This window comes from Schistocerca nitens, chromosome 2 (assembly GCF_023898315.1).
Source record: "Schistocerca nitens isolate TAMUIC-IGC-003100 chromosome 2, iqSchNite1.1, whole genome shotgun sequence".
Taxonomy (NCBI): Eukaryota; Metazoa; Arthropoda; class Insecta; order Orthoptera; family Acrididae; genus Schistocerca; species Schistocerca nitens.
In genome coordinates, this window is record NC_064615.1 from 876,980,926 (window position 1) to 877,004,967 (window position 24,042).

Here is a 24,042-nt window from a genome sequence, read left to right on the forward strand (position 1 = left end):
TCCACAGTTGAGAGCAGTGGGGACAGAGTGGGGGAGGATCGCCACTTAAAAGTTGTCGATGACTAAAGATCCTGGCATTGAGGAAGCGTATCAGTGAGTGTGAGTGTGTACACAAACTGATGATATGCTTCCTCAATACCAGGATCAGAAAGGACCCGCAGACTAAACCCAACAACCTTCGCATGATGTACTACATACTGAGGCTGATATTACTAAAATGCCCATCAGGGAAGCAGTGTTAGCTGTTTGTTTTGCCTATAAAGTTAAGGAACCACAAGTTTGTTCTGCCTGTTTAACTGGCACAAAGTTTGCTTTCTCCTGTGTATTGCCATATAAAGGATGATATATAAATTAGAATTTAACGTTTCACTGACACACCAGAACAAAGGAAACACAATGTGCATTTGGGCAAACAAATGTATAGAAATCATCCCAGCCTGTTTGAGAAACATACCCTAATTTGCCTCAAGTGACTAGAGTAATCAAAAGAAACAATGAGTGGTAACAGACTTAAATGACTTTTCCAAATGTATGTTCACTGCCTGAAACACAGTCATCTAAGCTGCTCCGAGACAAAAGCTGGAAAGTAACTGTATCAGACTATTACTGTGTACTGTGTTTCATTTGAAAATACACCACATGCAATTCTGCAAACAACTGAAGTGCATGGCCGAGGGTGCTTCCCATTTTACCAGTTAGGATCCTTCCTGTTTGATTCATGTATGGAGCGTGGAAAGAACTGACTGTTTAAATGCCTCTGAACATGCTATAATTAATTTAATCTTGTCCTTATGATTCTTATGTGAGCCATATGCAGAGGGTTTTAGTATATTTCTAAGATGTGTGTTTTAAAGCTGGTCCTTGATGTTTTGCCGGTGGGCTTCATTAGTATAGTTTGTAGTTATCTCTTAAGTTTCTGTCAGTACAGTTTCTTCACCATCTCTGCGACATTCACGTGTCAAACACATGACTGTTCACGCTGCCCTTCTCTTTGTACATTCAATATCCTTCTTAGTCCTACTTTGTAAATTTGACCACCTGTCAAAAGTCTGAATAACAACCTCTTGCAGTGCAGGAAGAGTGTCAATGAGTTTGTTGAAGGCACTGACAGGAATGTGGAGTCACACTCACTCTAGTGCAATGTCCAGTTGCACTAGATTTCTTGATTGAGGATCCATGGTGTGAACAGCCTGATCAAGGTGCTCAGACATTCTTGATCGGGTTTAAATCCAAGGAGTTTGGTGGCTAGTCGAGTACAGTAAACACATCCTGGTGCTCTTCAAACCATGCAGGTACACTATGAGCTGTGCAGCATGTTACATTGTCCTGCTAATAGATATGCTGAGCAAAAACAAACTGCGCCTGTAGCACATCCCTATCTATGCGATGTGTCTTTATCCATTATGCCTTCCAGAATGACAAGATCATCCAGGAAGTGCCACGAAAGCTTTTCCAAGACCATAATACTCCCTCCAGGTTGCAAGATGTTTGCTTTCAGACATCTCATACCATAAAAAAATCAACATCTGTCCAACAGAGCACAGAATAAGATTCATCTGAAAAGACCACCTGACATCAAGTTACGGTACTGCTGAACACCAGTCAGCATGGATGCATGAACCACATACCTGCTGCAGAGATCTGTAAGCAGCAATGTTCACAAACTGCCATTGGCGAGATAGTGTTGGTAGTCCCTTAGTTCGTCTGCACAGTCAGTTCTTCAATAGTTTCATGTCTATTTGCCTGTAAACATCTCCGCAGCAGTCATTCATGCATATCATCTATGGCTTGTGGTGGACCACAGTTGCCTAGATGCCAGTTTGGGCAGCACCACTTTACCATACATTGTTCACTTCAATCATAGTGGCATGCCAACAGTTTACATACTTAGCCATTTCATAAATGCTTCCACCCTTGGCCTGAAAGCCAATGATCATGCCCCTTTCAACGTCAGATAAATTGCTCCATTCCTGCATTACGACAATGACTGCACTGTTTTCCGTATCCTCCTGACACCCTTTACATGCCCTCTACTGCTAGTGCTGCCACCTGCTGTTTGTGAATGGTTATTGCATGTCGATGTCTAACATAAGCTATGGTCACATTAACGTGACCAGACTATATAGCATGAGCTGACCAAATTGAGACATACTGATATTATAGTCACAGGTTACCAGGTTTTTTCCCATTTTTTCTTAACATTTAAAGCAAGTTGTCAATCACTTCCAAACCTTATCAAGATCTGACAATATTTGTGCAGATTTTCTCAGACAGAACTTCATTGTAAGTAGCTGCATCACTTGTGAAAAGCCTAAGATTGCTATTAAATTTTCTGCAAGTTCATTAATATACAAAGTGAACAGCAATGGTCCCAACAAACTATTCTGTTGCATACCTGAAGTTACTTATACATCTGCGGATGATTCTCCATCCAAGATAACATGTTGAACATCCTCCCTACCAGGAAATCCTCAATTAATCCAGTCACAAATTTGAGTAAAATTCTATCCAAATATTGAAAAATAGGGTGAGATGTGTGATTTGTGTTTCACATTATCAATGTTTCAGAATCCATTCTGTTTGTTGTGGAGGAGGCCATTCTTTTTGAGATACATTTTAACTCAAAGTATGTATAGGAGTCTATAACAAAATGGAGGTCAAGGATATCTGACAGTACTTTTGTGGGTCACTTCTGCCCTTCATCTAGACAGATGTGGCTTGGCTCTCTTCAAACTAATGGGCTTGATTATATTAGAAGATTAGCAATTATATGAAGAGCAATTACAATCAATGCCTCACAAAAACAAATTGACAACAGCATGTGCACTAGACTCTTGCTAATCTGGCCGTTCCTTGTCCATATGGGTGCTGGATTAGCAAAAGTGCTGGATTATTGGCAGTGTCTTAAATTATTCAGTGTAAACATGTAGGGATTATATTTTGTTAAATCCAAAGATACATTCATTTTCATAGAAAACTTAGTCCCTGAGTGTGTGTATATATACAGTAGTATCACTCACTATGAAATCCGTCCCAAATTTTTAGTTCCAAAAATATGTTATGGCAGTATGCTTTATCACACTACAGCTTTACAAGCCTTACATTAAGGCTGCATGTTTCTGATAGTTGCATAATCTACTCCAGGAAGATGCCTCAGCACCAGCAGTGAGAGGTATCTTAATGTTCTCTTATCCTACATCATCTTCTTCACTACTTTCATCATAATTTTATTATACACTTTTGATTATCTCTTCATCTAATAAAGTTTAGTCATACAGTTGCTCATCCAACACTACTCAACTGCAATGGCTTTTTGTAAAGAACCCCAGTTCAACTAACCTCTTATTTCAAGTTACTATTTGAAGTCTAGCATGATGTGTTCCCCTTTAGACGCCATGACATTGAACCATAAAGAAAGCCATAATTTCAAACATGTACAGTCTTGTAATTAACTAACAACATTGCTGCACATGAGAATTCATTACTATATGCGTCATCTCAGCTTGAGCAACTAGAGGCTGGATGCAGACTGGATTACTGAGAGGCCAGGCTAGTGGGGGCCAGATTAATGAGATTTAGTGTATTTCCTAAACCCTTGAGTACCACAGTTCCACGATAAAGTCGTAACTAGAAAGAGTTCTTATATTTATATCATATCGAAACAAGGCCCTGGGAGTAGACAACATTGCATTAGAACTACTGATAGCCTTGGGAGAGCCAGCCTAGACAAAACTACCACCTGGTGAGCAAGATGTATGATACCAGCAAAATACCCTCAGACTTCAAGAAGAATATAATAATTCCAATCCCAAAGGAAGCAAGCATTGACAGGTGTGAACATTACTGAACTACCAGCTTAATAAGTTACACCTGCAAAATACTAACAAATTCTTTACAGGTGAATGGAATAACTGGTAGAAGCAGACCTCAAGGAAATGAGTTTGGATTCCATAGAACTGTTGGAACTTGAGGCAATACTAACCCTACAACTTATCTTGGAAAACAGATTAAGGAAAGGCAAACCTACATTTCTAGCATTTGTAGACTTAGAGAAAGCTTTTGACAATGTTGACTAGAATAAACTCTAAATAAAGGTGGCAGGGATCAAATACAGAGAACGAAAGACTATTTACAATTTGTACAGAACCCAGATGGCAGTTGTAAGAGTTGAGGGGCACGAAAGGGAAGCAGTTGTTGGAAAGGAGTGAGACAGGGTTGTAGCCTATGCCTGATGTTATTCAGTGTGTATATTGAGCAAGCAGTAAAGGAAACAAAAGAAAAATTTGGAGTAGGAATTAAAATCCATGGAGAAGAAATAAAAATGTTGAGGTTTGCCAATGACATTGTAATTCTAGAGACGGCAAAGAGCAGTTCAACAGAATGTCTTGAAAGGAGGATATAAGATGAACATCAACAAAAGGAAAACGAAGATAATGGAATGTAGTCTAATTAAATCAGGTGATGCCGAGGGAATTACATTAGGAAATGACACACAAAGTAGTAGATGAGTTTTGTAACTTGGGGAGCAAAATAACTGATGATGGTCAAAGCACAGGCGATATAAAATGTAGACTGGCAATGGCAAGAAAAGCATTTCTGAAGAACAGAAATTTGTTGACAAGTATAGATTTAAGTGTCAGGAAGTCTGTCTTTTCTGAAAGTGAAACATGGACGATAAATATTTTAGACAAGAAGAGAATGCAAGCTTTCAAACTGTGGTGCTACAGAAGAATGCTGAAGATCAGATGGGTAGTAGATGTACTGAATAGAATTGGGGAGAAGAGGAATTTGTGGCACAGCTTGACTAGAAAAAGGGATTGGTTGGTAGGACATGTTCTGAGGCATCAAGGGATCACCAATTTAGTACTGGAGGGTAGTGTAGAGCGTAGAAATCATAGAGGGAGACCAAGAGATGACTACACTAAGCAGATTCAGAAGGATGTAGGTTGCTGCAGTTACTTGGAGATGAAGAGACTTGCACAGGATAGAGTAGCATGGAGATTTGTATCAAACTAGTCTCTGGACTTTAAGACGACGACGACAACCATAGGTACAGAAAGATTTATGGGAAGTACTAACTGCTGTGAAAAGTCAATGACAAAATAATATACAGTGCAGATAATACAACCACAGCAGTGTGGGGAAGTCATTAAAAAGTACACATGGGCAGAAAAAGTTGTAATAATATACTGACAAGGGAGAGGTTTAAGTACTAAAGGATCCACAACACCAGCAAACTATGTAAATTAGCATTTTTCAGTAACTGCAGAGAAATAATGACAAAAATTTCCAAAGGTAGATGTATCACTTTAAACAATTATGCACTAAGAACAATGATGTTACTGCCAGCAACACAGCATGAAGTCAGTAAAACTTTTTTTAAAAAAAAAGAAGAAAAGAAACTTTCCATAGACTTACATGAAGAACCAACAAACATCCTGAAACAATGTATACAGCTCCCATAACAAACATAATAAATGAATAATTCACAGCAAGGAAATTTCCAGAGTATTTAAAAGCACAGGAGTTTTACTTCTTGTAAAGAAAGGTAATGCAAAAGACAAACCTACTGGCCCATTTCTCTTCTGTCGTCATTATCAAAAGTAAAAGAATCTTGAAAGGCAGATTACTAATCTACTTCACAAAGACAACCTTTTACGGGAATCGATTCAGTTCCCAAAGTGGTAGATGTACAGAATTAGTCATGGTATATTAACAAAAGTGGTACTACAGGCACTTGATAAAGAAGAGTGTGTCACAACATACATTTAGAGCATTAAAGAGCTTTTGATATTGTTGACATAAGGTTCTACTAAATAAACTAGAAACATTAGGAATAACAGGTATAGCTAATGAATGATTCAGATCATACCTACGAAACAGGGTATAAAGAATAGAGATAACATACCTCAAATGCATCTAAACTTTTTACTGAAACACTTATCAGAAGAAATAATTAACACAAAGATTTAATCAGAATATTACGGCAGATTCTGTTCCTGATCTACATCAACGACTTTTTCAATAGAAAATCCAGGGTGGAATGTAACTATTGAGAAGGAAAAATGCCACTCCCAATATAGCAGAGCTGCTGCGTCACAGATAGGCACAAAACAAAACACTTAACGCTTTCGACCAATGGCCTTTGTCAAAAAACACACACACACACACACACACACACACACACACACACACACACACTCCTCCCCTGTGGTTTTAGTTGCCAGAGACTGCACTCTTGTGAGAGTTGAAAATCTGTCTGAAGAAATTACAGTGCCAACAGCGAAAGAAGCTCACAGGAGTCACAATGCAAGAAGAGCAAAATTTATTAGTAATGTATTTAATGTAATGTGTGTGTGTGTGTGTGTGTGTGTGTGTGTGTGTGTGTCTACTGTTAACAAAGGCCATTGGCTGAAAGCTGTAAGTGCGAAAATCTTTTTGTTGTGCCTAACTGTGACTCAGCATCTCTGCTATATGGTGAGTAGCAACTTTCCTTCTTGTAATATTGTTCCTTTCTCGACAGTGTTAGCCATAGAGAGAAAAAAAGCTCTCACTGACAACAGCAACATTATAATCGTTGACAAAACACAAACTCCTTGAAGAAAGCAAATGAAATCTTCAAGGAAGTTTACAATTTATCAATACCCAATAAAGTGATATTTAACATAAACAAGTAACATGAATTTCATTTTGACAAAGGAAAATGACACTATTTAATTCTCCATATAGTGGGGATGCTGGGAAGCAGAGAGGGAAAATAAAAAAGCTGTTACAAAATAAGCTTTTGGCCAACAAGGTCTTTGTAAAAACTAACCCCCCCCCCCCCCCCACACACACACACACGACCACAGTCTCTAGCAGCTGAAGCCAGACTAGAAGCAGCAGTGCATGATGGGAGATGCAATGGAGTGTGTGTGTGTGTGTGTGTGTGTGTGTGTGTGTGTGTGTATGTGTGTGTGTGGGGTCGAGGGGGCTTTGACAAACGCCTTGTTGGCCGAAAGTTTGTGACAGTCTTTTTGTAGCATCACCCCTATATGGTGAGTAGCTACTATTCTTTCCATAAGATTGTTGCATTCTATCCTGGCTCTTCCATGGTTTGACACTGTTTAATTAAATGCAGATGGCACCTCTGAAAACTGCCGACTCCAAGATGCATGCTACTCTTAATATTACGATGCCACAGGAAGGTTTCAGATTGTGGCTGGCGATACGTGTAAAACAGATGCAGCAACAACTTGCATAGCTGTGCACAAAACATCGGCCAGCATTGCTTCACTCAAGAAACAATTTATCAAATTGCCTATGGATGAAAGTGAAGTCAGAAAACACAATAAGATTTTTATCAAATATGGGTAGCATGTTTACCTGGTGACTTAGGTGCTACTCACTGTACCCATATCCCCATCAAATTTCCTTTTTTTGCCAAAGTGCACACACACTTAGGCATTGCCATGGATAATTTTCGTTAACTGCACAAGTGATCTCAGATGCTAAGGTTAATCAGGATGTATTAAAATGTGCACATGGCATGAAAATCTGTCTGAAGAAATTACAGTGCCAACAGAAAAAGAAGCTCACAGGAGTCACAATGCAAGAAGAGCAGAATTTATTAGTAATGTATTTATATGAAAACAGTTATTCCTTTTTCTTATTGGCTGTAGTATCTATCAGGTATTTTATGTGTTCCATTTTGTCTTTATATTGGCCCAACATGATTTAAAGCAACAAATATTTTAATATAGGGAGAAGTTTGAAGATATCTTTTTTGTTTTCAGTTTATTTTCCTCCATCTTTATAATACAATATCTTCGATTATAAATATTGTTTACCTACGTTGTACGGTTAGTGTGTGTTCGAACTGTGATAATTATGTCAATAGCTGATTTTAGTGGTGTTGTTAAGCATGTTTTGTGCTTACTTAGATTAACAGTGGGGACAAATTTATTGTTCTATAATATAGCTGTGTCCTTAATGAACTAATGTCAACACTGACCTCAAGTCTGCAATGTTTATAAAATCAGCCCTTACAAATCCTATCATCAGTTTGTAACAGCCAGTGTCTTAATTACAAACTGTTCATATGTACTCTCAGTTATTCACTATGGATTTTTTTTTGTGGCAGTAGTGGTGGTGGTAACAAATGCATAAAATATAACAATGGTTTTCAAAGAACAGAACAGAACCATACAAATAACCAAAAACAGTAGTGGAGCTCATTGTAAAGTTATGATCAAAACAATGGGGATTTTAACCCTACCACCGAAAAGTACATTTGTCATACAGTTAAGTAGATCGAAAATAGCCCCGAACAGTGACAATCATCAAAAATAACATTGATAATCACTGCATAAAATACTCTGTCCATGACCATTGAACAAGAGCTAAACTGAAATTTTATTAGCATGTAAAAACACACAAGACTCAAAACAGCATTTTATGTTGAGGAATAAAACAGTACAATGACCAGCCAAAGGAGATTCAAACGACCACTAAAACAAACTTATTTAATAAGACAGGTAAAAAGTAGCCTAACTGTCGATTAATACAGTCTACGAATTGATGAACTTCTTGGATAACACAGCAGTGGTTTAGTAAAAAAGATATTATTAATAATATAATAAATATTTCGTACCACGTAACACTTCCACACTTTTTCCCCCTTTGGGTTTCCTTTCTAGTAAAGCTTATTCCCAAAGCTAGTCAATGCGCAATACGAAAATCGGAAATACGGAAGCGTCCGATCCCGCCCGTCTGCTTTGACCCATGACGTCACAAATATGGCGGAAACAAAAACACACACACTTTCCACAAGAAGCCTAATGACACTAACAGGACAAGTGCGGGAAATTGGGTGTTTTGGGTGGGGGGCAAACTAAATATAAACAAATTTAGATGCCTTGCGTAGCTACAACGTGTAAGTGAAGACAGCCATGCATGAATACCCACCCACCTCCCCAGGGGTCGTAACCCCTGCAACCCATAGAACATAAAGATGCTTCAGTAGCTGATTAGTTTTTTTTTTTAAAGACAAAAAACAAACTCACGGGATAGAACGAACAGATCAGAAAGATAAATATAATAAATTAAAACAGAAATTGGAGGAAACATAATTAAAATAAGTAATAAGTGTTTTTAAATAAAAAAATCTCACGAGATAGAACGAACAGATCAGAAAAGTAAATAAAATAAGATAAAATAAACTGGAGACAGCCACACTCAAACCAAACTCCGCGCCGTCATGACGTCACACACGACAACACCCTTCCGTCACGGGTCAAGGCCGACGCGTGGGATCGGACGCTTCTGTCGACCCCGAAAATCTTATCCTCTTTCTGAACTCAACATCTCACATGTAGAGGGATGATATAATTTTTGAGGTTAGCAAGTGGGATGTTGCCATACTCAAAATTCAAACAAGATATCATCATTATGGTGCTGACATCAGTGGAGACTGTGTAGTGTCGCATTGTGAAAGAGTGTGTATAGTGTGTACAGTGTCTAGGTGTGAGAAATGAACAAACAGTACAGCACTAGCTGTATTTAATATTAAATAACCTCTTCGCAAAACTGTATAAGCCGAATAAAGCAGAATCATTTTAAACAGATTGGCCTAGTTTTTGTGAGGGAGGAGCTTCCTATCTTCATCCAGCCATGCCGATTTAGGTTTTCCGTGGTTTCCCTAAATTATGGTTCACAGCCCACCACCTGTCTCATTCTTGAGAAACTAGACCTGTAACTATGTAAATAACTCTAAATATGAATCACGTTATTTCTGTCATTCTTAAATTTTAATAGCACATGATGTCCAATATCTCTGTAAAACTGATCTATTGATGAGTAAAAAAACAAGCAGCTGTTACCAACATGAAACTTCGAGATTAACAGAATCCTTCAATACTGCTTTGCAAACTCACAACAAAATCTTACCTTTCTTCTTAACTCATATGCCTAGTTATGCTACAGATCAATCTGTCACCACAATCAACACTCTAATTATGTAGACACAAAATAATGTATTTTTCATTTCTTCCCGTCTGAAGGAGTTTGATGTCGCACACCACATGATGAAGCGAATTTCCGATAAATGCATGGATAGCCCTTAGCAAACTTTTAAGGATTACCAACTGTTAGTGTAGTAGTCATCTAACATAGCTCCAAATATATACAGAAATCTTATGAATAAAATGGCACAAATTAAGAAAACTTTGTTCCCAAATTTCAGTTACTCTAATGTCCACCACTCCTGCAAGTAAATTTGGAGAGTTATGAAACTTCCTGGCAGATTAAAACTGTGTGCCCGACCGAGACTCGAACTCGGGACCTTTGCCTTTCGCGGGCAAGTGCTCTACCATCTGAGCTACCGAAGCAAGACTCACGGCTGGCCCTAACAGCTTTACTTCTGCCAGTATATCGTCTCCTACCTTCCAAACTTCAGCGCACACTCCGCTGCAGAGTGAAAATCTCATTCTTGGAGAGTTATATTTGCACTGATTACACCATGACATTTATCTGGGAATTTCTATATCCAGTAAGCACACTCAAAAGAACTTTATTAACTGATCCTGTAGATTTCCTAATGTTTTGTCTCTAACTATGAAAAAATTATCAATCGACTTAACTGCTTATAGAAACATTAACAGACACACTTAACACTGAAGACTTTGAGAAACACTATTTTCCACTTCCAGCAGTACAAATACCTGAAATGGACTCAAAGTTACGGCTTAAAATTACTTCTTCACATTAACGCACTAAAATAACTGAATATTTAACGACAGTTAATTGGATCAAAAAGCTATTATAACTTTACTTACCAATGCCTGAGCTAGGAAAATATTGATGTTTGGAGGTGGATATAGGTCGCCCTCTACCATTATCTCGGGATACTTTTGACGCAGTATGGCTGCATACTGCTCAAAAAGCCCCCTGTAGCCTCACGAATAGCTAAAGGGGGAAGTTTTATAATTAGATATGCCAAACACCAAAATGAAAATCTGTTTATCAGCTACAGGTTAGAAGGTAAGACGGTTATTATAAAATTTTATATATTTAATGTACGAGGTTACATTTTGCAACAGGAGATACAATCTACTGAAATCGCGATACCAAACTTACCAATACAAAAATTTCAAAGTGGGTCCCAAGTACGAATTCATCGTTAACTTGGTTGTCGGTATTTCTTTATCGCGCCCATTGACACTTGCCAGAGCAATACATAAAACAACAGACATAAATCCAATACGCGACATAATGGCGTTACGTCTCTTTACACTGTTGCCATAAATTAATGTCAATTTAACCTCGTACAGTCATTATACAACACTTCACCATCACAACTCACTCTACCAGAGATGTTTCAGTTGACAACTTTGCCAAATCGATCTTTGTTTAACAACCGAAGAAGTAGGATGTTAGTTTGTGATCGCAAGATTCTGTTCAGATGTTAGTGGAATAAATTATTATCGCAAGATTCTGTTCAGATTTTAGTGGAATAAATTATCAACAGTAATTCTTTCGGAAAAGGAAGCAATTTAAAAATGTGAGTACTGCAAAGCGCAGATGCCCTTCTCACCATGAATATGAAAGTCGATCAAACTGCTTGAATTGCTACCAAGCTGCTGTGTATATGACGGTTGCAGTGACATAAGCGGAGTCTTTCAAGAACTTAACTAAAGTACCTGAAATGAAGATAATACCTATGAAATACGACTAATGAAATGTGACACATACATACTGTCTACCAAATAGGTTGTTTGATAAAATCTGTAATATACTTTGTCAGAGGGCGAATACTGTGACCCCGAAAAAGTATTTTTATTTATCATAAAAAAAATCTCTAACGTAAGCCATGATACCGTGAATGTAGCATCGAGAATGATGAAGTCTTTCTACACTTTTAATTTTAAGGAACATAACAGACACATATTTGCTGTTCTTTATTTCCATGGAAATTTGTTGAGCTTTTTCTTTTGGATCTAATGAGTTTGTTTTCATTCTGACGTGACCACGAGGGCGTTTGAGTTCTTCGCAATTTTCTTTCGGCGTTTGTAATGTGGATCTATTGGCCCAGAAGCAAATATGATACCAACATTCTCCTATCAACAGCGCTGCATTCTCATCGGATCAGTCCATAGCCCACGCAATTCATGTCGTCAGAATAAAACATAGACAAGAGAGGACGAAAGTTTTCCATACCGCTAGCGCCGAAGCAAACAGCAATCTAACTTCCTCTGATGGTTCGTAACAGACCGACAACAAACACTAGCTATCACAAGCGAATGCCAACCGAACACGACCATGCCCTTCACTCATGCACGCATAGTGTTTACACCACAGAGAATCCTCGTTGGCATTCCACATTCGCTTGTGTTCGTTATGCGCTTTTTGTAGCCTCACAAACGACTTGGCTTCCACTTACAATCACTTTCCGCCAAGCCTGTACACAATGAAGAAGAACGGAAATACTATACAGAGCAAAGTATTTGCGTCTTCAGCAGAGACAATGGCTGGTGCATATTTAGTAAAATTAATAAAAATGTATAAAAAAAATTTTATGTAAAATACGTCAACATTATTTTAAGTATGTACATAGGATAAAAATATTTAAGTATCAAATAATAATTTTTTGTGACTATAGATTCATATGAATTTGGTTTTGAGTAAAGGAAGATAACGATGCCTACTGGTACCGTAGGGTTCCTAGTGTGTAATTGGCTTGATTACAACAGACAACGAGTGGTTCCAGGACCTTGAAACCAACGAAATCTTCGGAGGAGTTCAAGGAATACACTTAACAATGAGGCGAGTGCATCAGTTATTTGCAACAGAGGTTCTTTGTGTAAACATGGATGCAGTTTTGTTTATGGATGCAGTTTTGTTTAGGAGTGGATAGGAAACAAATATGAGCTGTGTTAACGAATTTTTAATTCGTAAAGGAAGTTTTAAATCACATAAAGGCATAAAATATAATGAACCATGACTATTGTGAACACTATTACAACGACTGACATAGAGCAAAATGGTAGCGATGTTGTTAATGAAGAAAAACAATTGGGCGCTTCACTTAATGTATATCAGAAGTTTGAATTTGTTAATCTGCTAATTGTAATAAAAGAAGATAGTGGCATCTGCAATTTAGATTCGTCATTACATAGTTCTATGCCAGTAGTTCGTCACAAAACGAGAACGAGTTGGCAAGAAATTGAAAAGCTTGATCAGAAAATGGAGAAATCTTGTCAGAAAGTGATTCAAGTAAGTGAAAAATTTTGGCAAGCAATAAATTATACTATGCACTTGATAATATTCAAATGTAGTTTACTAATATGTCTAATCAGAAATATGGACTTGAAACTGCAACTCAAGTCTTGAAGACACACAAACAGCAACAAAACTATCAAAGTACTGTGATGAATGTAGGAATGTCGAGACACTGAACATAGTTAATGTCAATGCAATTATTTCATGTAATAACTCTGCAGAAATGGACAAATTGCGCCAGGAAGCTAATCTTTCACAGAATCCAAAGAAATTCTGGTTGTACTTATAGGCTGCTAGTGGCACCAAAGTTACTGTCCAGTCACCCATGGGTGAGACTGGTACTGAAATTGAGAGCAGCAAAGCAAAAGCAGAAACGCTGAACTTTATTTTCAAATGTTCTTTTGCAAAGGAAAACGCAGGAAGTCTGTCCCAACTTAATTCTCGTACCACTGAAAAGACGAGTGAAACAGATTTAGTGTGAGTGGTGTCGAGAAACAGTTGAAATCGTTAAAATTGCACAAAATCCCAGGGTTTAGTGGAATTCCTATCAGATTCTGTATCCAGTTCACATCTGTGTTAGCTCCTCTGTTAACTATAATCTATCATAGGTCTCTCAAACAAAAATTTGTGCACAGTAGTTGAAAGAAAGTGCAGGTCATACCTGTCTACAAGAAGGGTAGCAGAAGTTATCCACAAAACCATTGTCCAATGTCTCTCACATCAATTTTTTTGTAGAATCTTAGAACATATTCTGAGATGAAACGCAATAAGGTATCTCAAACAGAATGACCTTCTCCATGACAACTAACATGGATTTCGAAAACATAGATAATGTGAAACCTAATTCACGTTCTTCTCACACAACACCCTGAAAGCTATGGATCAAGGCAGTCAGGTAGGTGCAACATATCTCTATATCCGAAAAGCATTTGACTTAGTACCCCACTTACACATATTATCCAAAGTACAATCATATGGGGCATCAGACGCAATTATGTGAATTGATTGAGGATTTCTTTGTCGCTGGATTCAGCGTGTTATCTTGAATGGTGACTCGGAAGTTACTTCAGGTGTACCCCAGGGAAGTGTGTTCGATTCCTTGCTGTTCCTGTTGCAGGAGGGTGAGTCAAATGAAAACCTTAAGTTTGTAATAACAAATCGAAATTTCGCGCTGTTATCCTGTAAGTTGGTAAGCGTGCTACAAACAGCGAGTTGAATGGCCTGTAGGTGGCAGCATAGTGCAGATGCACACATACCGTCGCAGTGTCAATATAAAGATGGCCGCCCCACTTGCGACTTGCACCAGGAAAGAACAGCGTTCTGTTTTTCAGGATTTTGCATAGTGAAGGTGTGAAACCTATTGAAATTCATCGACGAATGAAGGTTCAGTACAGTGATGAATGTTTGTTACAGCAGCAAATATTCGAATGGAGTAGGAAGTTCACAAAAGGCGTGACTTGAATGGAAAACGCTCCTCGTCCAGGTCAGGCACAACGAGTTGTGACTCCACAGAACATTGCAGCAGTTGAAGCCATAGTGAAGGAAAACCGCCGACTGACACTGAATGACATTGCAGCATGTTTGCAGATTAGTCATGGGTCAGCACACCACATTGTGCATGATGTGTTCCAGTTTCACAAAGTGTCTGCAAGATGGGTGCGACGGGAGCTGACTCCTGAAATGAGAGAATGTGTTGATGCTTGTGAAGAACTTCTTAGGCGCTTTGAACGAAAAGGTGATGTCTTCCTTTCAAGAATCGTTACTGGGGATGAAACCTGGGTTCACTTCCATCAACCGGAAATGAAGAGAGTGAGCAAGGAATGGCGCCATTCCTCATCACCAAAACCAAAGAAGCTTCAAACAGAACCATCAGCACGGAAGGTTATGCTGACTCTCTTTTGGGACAAAAAAGCCATCGTTTGGAGGCATTACACGTCTAGAGGGACCATTGTCACCAGTGCGTCATACACAGATCTCCTAAAAAAAAAAAATCATCTGCGGCCTGCAATCAAATCAAAGTGACGTGGATTGCTGTCAGCAGGTGTCCTTTTGCAACATGACAATGCAAGGCCCCATACTGCCTGTACAACAGTTGCAACAATCACAGGCCTGGATTTTGAGTGTCTTCCTCATCCACCATACTCACCAGACCTTGCGCCAAGTGATTTTCATATGTTTGGACCATTCAAACACGCAATGGGAGGAAAGAAGTTCCGTTCTGATGAAGAGGTACGCCACGTGGTGCATGAGTGGTTGCGTGGACTACCAAAATAATTTTTTTCTAAAGGAATTTATGCACTTTGTAAGTTCTGGAGGACTTGCAAAGAGCGTGGGGGAGATTATGTTGAAAAGTGATACTGCTTTGTACCACTTCTCCACAATAAATTACATATAAAAAATATTTAAGATTTTCATTTGACTCACCCAATAACGTCTCTCATTGTCACGTGGTGTGCATGACTCTACTAAATATTTTTCTATGTATTCGGATTTCAAGCTAGACTGGCGGGGAACATTTCCTCCAATGCAGAGAGGAATGCAGAGCTCAACAATATGGTCATTGTTTGTTTCCATATATCTGTTGTTGTGCTACTATCAAAGTAAGACTATTGACGGATACTGCAAGAAAAATGAATGTGCACATCGAGCAAGTTTATTATTGAGAATATAATTTTTTTGTTTTGTTTTTGGAAATGTATTATGTAGTGGTATTACAGATACACTGCTGAATATAATCAGATCTTGATAAGATTTCAAAGTGCTACATTGATTGACAACTTGCTTTAAATGTTCAAAAATTTAAAATTGTGCACTTCACAAAACAAAGCAAAAAAAGTAATATCATACAAATATAATATTAATGAGTTACAGTTGGAGTTCTCTGCCTCGTGATGACTGGGTGTTGTGTGATGTCCTTCGGTTAGTTAGGTTTAAGTAGTTCTAAGTTCTTGGGGACTGATGACAATAGTTGTTAAGTCCCATAGTGCTCAGAGCCATTTGAATTTTTGAACAGTTGGAGTCTGTAAACTCAGGCAAATACTTGATGGATGGGAACTATCCTGAGAGACTGTGCTATCAAAGTTTCCAGAACTGGCTTTAAATGATGACTGAAGGAATATACTACTAACTCCCACATATTGCTCTCATAGTGATAGTGAGGAAAAGATTAGATTAATTGAAGAATGCATAGAGGCATTTTAACAATTATTTTCCTGCACTCCATACGTGGATGGAACGGGAAAAAGCCCTAATAACTGGTACAGTGGGATGTACACTCTGCTATGCAGAATATAGATGTAGATGTTGAAATGGTATCCAAGTTGTAAAAGGTAGATAGACTTTCAACGAAATGTACTGAAAGCTTCTCGAAAGCTATTTCATGTGTGGAAGCTTGTTTGGCAAATGTTCCTTGAATCGAGTAAAACTACTTCTGTATGAGAAAGACTATCAAAATTTTGTCATCAAATGCAACTGAACATGAAGACATACTTGATGGAATTCTGCAAACAATTTAAAAACAATGTTAAAAATCATCATGGTAGTGTAGTGAATAACATTGACTCGTCTGACACATGTAATTGCAATAATGAATTACAAAAATTTATCTTCGATTTCATCACGAAAAGATGCAACAGAAGTGCATGAAAGTAATGTTTTTCTCTGTGCAGGAACTGGACAGTTTTTATTTGAAAGTACCTGTGTGAAGAAGAGTTGCAGTGAAATGTAGGACCAGAACTATGTTCAGTATCACAGAAAAGGATATTAAATGAGCAGCCATGGAAACCTGCTAGGAGACCTTTATGCTGTAACCCACAGAAAACAAAAGTGATGCTTTACTGTGAGCTCAAGGTAATCGACAATAGTAGGTAGTGCAAGAACCCTTTCACTAAAATCTTTTTTTCTATGTAAAATTATGTGTATGCTTGTTCAAAGGAACATGTAATTAATATTTTGGTTGAGGACGAAAGAGTTTGTATGCCAATATTTATACTACATGTACAAATAACAGAGGGTGTGGCCTTCAGTTTTTTTGAGGGCTTCCAGGAGATATCTGGCTGTTCACATTTGTCTGTTACCATCCTGAACTTGTATCAGCAACGTTGTCTGCAGCTCTGAATAATTTCTAATATGCTGAACTAACTTTCATTCAAAACGTATTAGAATACTTTATTACAAAACCATTCCACAAATTTATGTAAATAATCATTATGCTGCTAGTTCAATTCTTTGACTTTTTGTGGAAGAGACACAACATTTCGACACAGCACCGATCCACCATTAGCGTGGCTTTGGCACTAATTTTCAGTATCTATTTGTTCTTATTGTACAATCTGAACATGCAGTAATACAAAGAAGAAGTCCAAGAATTTTAACTAATTTCACAGCATAGAGTGTTGTGGTCTGACAAGAGCAGCCAGTCCACAATGAAGTAGCCGATAGGGCACGCGTCAACTCACGCCGTCTTGCGTTAAATCTGAAACAGGATACGTGGTAAAAGCTATAAAGAAAAGAACGGAGCTTCTCATATACTTATCTTTATTTTCTTCTTGTACATCTCTATGGTGAACACAAGTGAGACTCTCTCCAGATATGGATAACTGCGCCTTGCTAGGTCGTCCGTACTACTGGGGGCGAGTTCTAGTCAGTCTCTCGAGACCTGCCATGTGGTGGCGCTCGGTCTGCGATAACACAGTGGCGACACGCGGGTCCGACATGTACTAGAGGACCGCAGCTGATTTAAGCTACCACCTAGAAAGTGTGGTGTCTGACGGTGACACCACATAGAGCAGTTATAAAAAATTCCACTAGCCCACATCTTTAGTTGCGCTGCTCCCAACACCAGTAACAGTGTGCATTACTTCAGTGCTTTGGTACTTATTTTTGGGAATGGAGGTGGACACTAAATCACAGATACTACTGTAATTGTTTATGTGACTGCAATAGTTAGCTACAGAAAACTGGTGACAATTATTAATTCAAGTGCTAAGGTCACACTTCTGGACAGTGTCTTCGCTAGAAGCTGGTCGGAGCTATGGAGGTATGGTGGAAGTGTGGCAGGGGTTTCAGATTGCAAATATTTATTTTATCATAACTTTAGATAAACGGATTTTTTCTTTTTTTAGCGATCGTGTGATAGGCGCTCGCTTCTTGGACTGGATTGATATTTGCTTTGGGCCACATGCGACCTGCAGGCTGTGGGTTGGACATGCCTGATGTAAACTGATCACTCCAAGACAGGTAAAGTGTGATGCCTGTAATTACTGGTAAAAGTAATTACAATGACATACACTTAACAAAGAACATTTATCACAAATATAAAGTTTCCATGAACTTCTACATAAAGGAAAGAGGCCATTTTATCTCTTTCTTATTGCTTGTCTTTTTCATCTTTTTGGTTTAGCTCTTGTCTTGTCTTGTGTTCATGGTTCTGTATGCCATTTGGCGTATAGTGGTTTGCTGCCTGTTCATGTAAGTTGAATTTAAAAACTTGGTCTTGCTTTGAAACAGTAAGCTTTTTCACTCTTTACCATTTATTTAAATGCGGCCTATGCTTTGTATAGGTCAAAGCTCTTGTGGTATTTTAATTTAATTCCAAAAGTAGCTTAAAATTAGTTTTATTACATTTCTCGCGCTCCACTTTCTGAACAACATGCGTTTTAATGTTACTTATGAAGTCTGATTTTCACTTAACACAACACAGTTATCTTTGATTGTTGAACATTTATCTTTAGATAACACCACATTAACAGAAGCTTACATTAATTTTGATTTTAGCCTGACAAAGTAATATTTCAGAATTAAAAGCATTTACAATTTATTTCAAATTAGTAAGAACATACTTAATACTCATAGCAGAAATAATTATTTGTAGCAGTAAAATATATCTATGATATTAGAATAATAATTCCTAACATCACGAAATGTTCACTTTATATAAAGATATATTTGAAGTGCAGTTTCCATTATTAAATGTAGGAAGAGAGTTCATAATAATAACTTTAGAGACAAATTTTCTCAATTTCCTATAACAAAAATCGCTGAAGTTATTAGAAAGCACAGGTAAGATCTAGTTTAAATTGGCGACCATGACAGGATCATTTCAGATTGTAGATGCAATAACTGTACAATTTTGTAATTTTTGTGTATTTTCTTTATTATGTACAGCCAGTCTGGAGGACAGATGGAAAGTAGTACTTTTGTCGACAATTTGTGGGTTTCCTGGAACTGGCTGCACCTGGCTATAAAAGGTAAGTAGATCGATCTTGGAATTTCATATTTCAACCAATTGTACTTCATAAAGTGAAAACAAATGATCCTAATTTCATATTAATAGCGCGGAATAATTGGTTAATAAGTTCTGAAATGCAACATGTGAACAAGATGGCAAATGGTGAGTGCAGTTTGTTTCACGAACATGGCATCGAAGCACAATAATTTCTCACGTAAAGCCATTTTCGTGAGTTGAAATTTGATAAGATATCAGTGTTAAATAATTGAGTGTGAAGAATTGGAATAATTATAACAGTAAACTCAGGTTATGGTAAAGTCTGGCGAATTTGTGGAAATGTCTTTAACTGATGAAAGTGAACATGATCGAGTTGTAGACCAAGCAATTCACGAGAATTTAGAACAGGAAAGACCATATGATGCGAAAGACAGAGCGTAGGAAAATGAAGAAAACTGTCAAGTAGGTGCAGCCTCGAGACGAGACCGTCAGTAAAGATAATGATTGATTCGTTAGTGCAAGGAGGACCGAGAAATGCGTGAGAAGAAGTGATTTGCATTTTGCTTCGCAAAAAGCATTTAACCAACTTTATCACAGCATATCAGCTTATTGTTGAGTCAGTTTTCGGACTATGAGTCACTCTGGTGACTACCATTAGTTTGTGGCACACCGATTTTCCTTTCCATGTCACATGGATTTCTTTACAGCTCGAACATTTTCAGTCTTTGAGCATAAGAATGACCTCAGCATTCACACATTATGGTCATGCTGCCTCTGCGAGATAAAGGCAGCAGACAACAGTCACCGAACACAAGCCATACTGAGTGTTAGCCTTCACTTTACCTTGAGGGGCAGAGTTGTCTACCAGCTAGCAGAAAAATGGAGGAGATGAGGTGGCCTGGATCCTGGCCTCAGGATCACGTGAAATGGGACATGAAAGCTGGATTATCACTTCAGCCGCATGTACCTCGAAGCAACACCGTTACCACCTGGACTTGCACTATTACTGTGACCTTCCAATGCCCAGAAAAATTGACCCTGAGATTATATTTATGACGTTGATCTGAGAATTGCAATGATAATAAATCTAAATGTTCCACACATTATCATTTCTTAACTAATTTATTACCTTTTTGGTGTTCAGTGTGGGGAGGATCTCATTACAACTCCAATTTATGAATAGTTTTATTAAATTTTGGACTACCAGTGTTGGATGAGTTGCATATCAGTCCCTCTGTTCTTTCAGTTCACTACCGTAGTTTTCACATGAGGTTTTTAGTCATGCTTCATAGGACGCCTTGCCGTGATCACCATTTGTAAAATCGTAATTTTCTCAGTTGATTGTTGTATAATGGATCAAGCTATGAGTATGTTTTTAGCCTTGATGATGTGGGAGCAGAAATCCAAAAACCCTATATGCAAGGAATTTAGGATTCCATTCGATATTCTTTTCGAGTCACTAGAATGATGAATGAAAAATGAAGTGGTATTCATGTGTAAAAAATTCACTCTGTCTTGACTGGTCATGCAAGCAACTGATATGAAAAGGTATTGTGATGGTATCATTTATATATGAATAAATGACACTTATGTGAACTTATCTGTGTCAGCATATGTGAATGATTTCTTATAACCCAGTCATTAATGTCAAACATCAATAATTAATTAATGATTTGCAGCAATTGAAACACAGTGATGGCAGTTATGTTAGTCGACTTTATAGTGTGTGACACATTATAATTCCATGTGGTGATTTCAATTATTAATTCAGGATACAACCATTAATTTTATTTCGCGACACTGAACTTGCACTTTGGAATAGATTTTTCTTTTCAAAGTCTAACTACATTTTCGGATTCTGTTAAAGTGAGATTTCTTTATGAATATTACCATTGTAGGACAAGTATCACACAAATGAACATGATATTCTGCTTGGTCAATACATGGCACATTATAGCTGGATGGTTAAAGACGTTCCCAATTATTACAATAAGTTTGGGGATCATTCATGGTAGAGGCATGAGGTTTTCTCGGAACTTTTCAGTTAGATCTGGGGTTGAGTCTGATTGTCGATAGTTAATGATTGATACAGATATTAGTGCAAGAGGTGTTTAGAAACAGCCAACATCGTTGAAGCTAAAATGCTCCAGTGCCCAATGGGATACCTGTCAAATTCTGTACATATTTTGTAACTGAGTTAGGTCCCATTTTAATGAGAAAATGTTATACAGTCCTTGAACAAAAAACCGCACCCAATGACTGAAGAAAAAACACTGTTCATACCCATATACAAGTATGATAACAGAAGTGATCCATAAAACTACTATCCAATCTCACTATTGTTCATCTAGTCTAGAATCTTAGAACACATTATAAGGTCAAACGTAATTCTATATCTCGAACAGAACGACATCACTGATATAAACCAACATGGGTTCTGAAAACATTGATGATATGAAACGCAACTAGCGCTTACCTTACTTGCCTTGCTGAAATTCATGGATAAAGGCAGTCAGATAGTGGCAGTATGTTTTGACTTCCAGAAAGCGTTGGTCTCAGTACTTTTGCTATCAAAAGTAGGTTGGTACACAGCATCAAACGAAATTTATGACTGGACTGAGGATTTACTGATAGGAAGGTCATCGCATGTTATATTGTATGGAGAATAATAGAGAGATGCAGAAATAACTTCTGTTGTGCCACAGGGTAGTCTATGGGGACTCTCGTGCCGATGTTGTATACTACTGGCCATGCACACCATAGTAACCTCAGTCATTTTGCGTATGATCCAGTAGTATATAACCAAATACTGTCTAAAACTTCTGCACAGTATCCAGTAACGTCGTGATAAGATACCAAAGTGGTACAGATGCTGGCAACTTATTGTAAATGTTCAGAAACGTTTAATTGTGCACTGCACAAAACGAGTACTCATAGTATCCTGTTGTTGTTGTGGTCTTCAATCTGAAGATTTTTTTGATACAGCTCTGCAGGCTACTCTATCCTGTGCAAGCTTCTTCATCTCCGAGTAACTACTGCAACTTTATCTTTCTGAATCTGCTTACTGTATCCATCTCTTGGTCTCCTTATACGATTTTTACCTCCCACACTTCCACAATTATTAATTAGGTGATCCCTTGATGTTCAACCAATTCCCTACTTCTAGTTAGGTTGTGCTACAAATTTCTTTTCTCCTTAATTCTATTCACTAGCTTCTCATTAGTTACGTGATCTACCAGTCTGTCTTGAGCATTCTTCTGTGGCACCACATTTCAAAAGCTTCTATTCACTTCTTGTCTAGACTGTTTATCGCCCATATTTCACTTCCATATGTGGCTACACTCCATACAAATATTTTAAGAAACGACTACCTGTCACTTAAATAAATATTCCATGTTAACAAACTTCACTTGTCCAGGAACGCTTTCCTTGCCACTGCCAATATACGTTTTATATTCTCAATACTTCGACCATCATCAGTTATTTTGCTGCCCAAAAAGCACAACCCATCTACTACTCTCAGAGTCTCGTTCCTTAATCAGCATTACCTGACTCAATTATACTACATTCTATTATCCTTGTTTTCCTTTTTTTAACAATTATCCTATAACTTCCTTTCAAGACACTGTGCATTCCATTCAACTGCTCTTTCAAGTCCTCTGCTATCTCTGACAGAACAACAATGTTATCGGCAAAGCTCCAAATTTTTATTTCTTCTCTGTGAACTTGAATTTCTGCTCTAAGTTATTCTTTGGTTTCTTTTACTGTTTGCTCAGTGTACAGATTGAATAACATTGGGGATAGGCTACAGCTCTGTCTCACTCCCTCTGCGACCGATGCTTCACTTTCACGCCCTTCAACTGTTAAAACTGCCATCTGGTTTCTGTGCAAGTTGTAAACAGCCTTCCACTCCTTGTATTTTACCCTTGATACGTTCAGAATTTGAAAGAGAGTATTCCAATCAACATTGTTAAAAGCTTTTTCTAAGTCTACAAATGCTATAAATGTAGGGCTGCCTTTCTTTAATCTGTCTTCTATGATAATTCGTAAGGTCAGTATTGCCTCACATGCTCCTACATTTGTCCAGAATCCAAGCTCATCTTCCCCGAGGTCGGCCCCTGCCAATTTTTCCACTCTTCTGTAAAGAATTCGTGTTAGTATTTTGCAGCTATGACTTATTAAACTGATAGTTCGGTAATTTTCACATCTGTCAGCACCTGCTTTCTCTGGAATTGGAATTATTATATTCTTCTCAAAGTTTGAGGGTATTTCGCCTTCTCATATATCTTGATCACTAGGTCGCTTTCCCAAATCTATGAATAGCTTTGACAGAATGTCGTCTACTCCACAGGAATTGTTTTGACTTAAATCTTTAAGTGGTATGTCAAATTCTTCTTCCATTATCATATCAACCATCTCAAATTCATCTATGTCATCTTCCATTTCTATAGTACTACCTTCAAGTTCACCTCCCGTGAATAGATCCTCTACATATTCCTTCCATCTTTTAGCTTTCATTTCTTTGCTTAGGACTGGTTTTCCATCTGGATTCTTGTTAT

At 37.9% G+C, this 24,042-nt stretch overlaps 1 pseudogene; it reads right to left on the reverse strand.

Moving 5' to 3' along the window:
• The window catches only part of LOC126234685 (thioredoxin reductase-like selenoprotein T homolog CG3887), a 29,290-nt pseudogene extending 17,914 nt beyond the window's left edge, over positions 1 to 11,376 (reverse strand).
• Between the last annotated feature and the right edge of the window lie 12,666 nt (positions 11,377 to 24,042).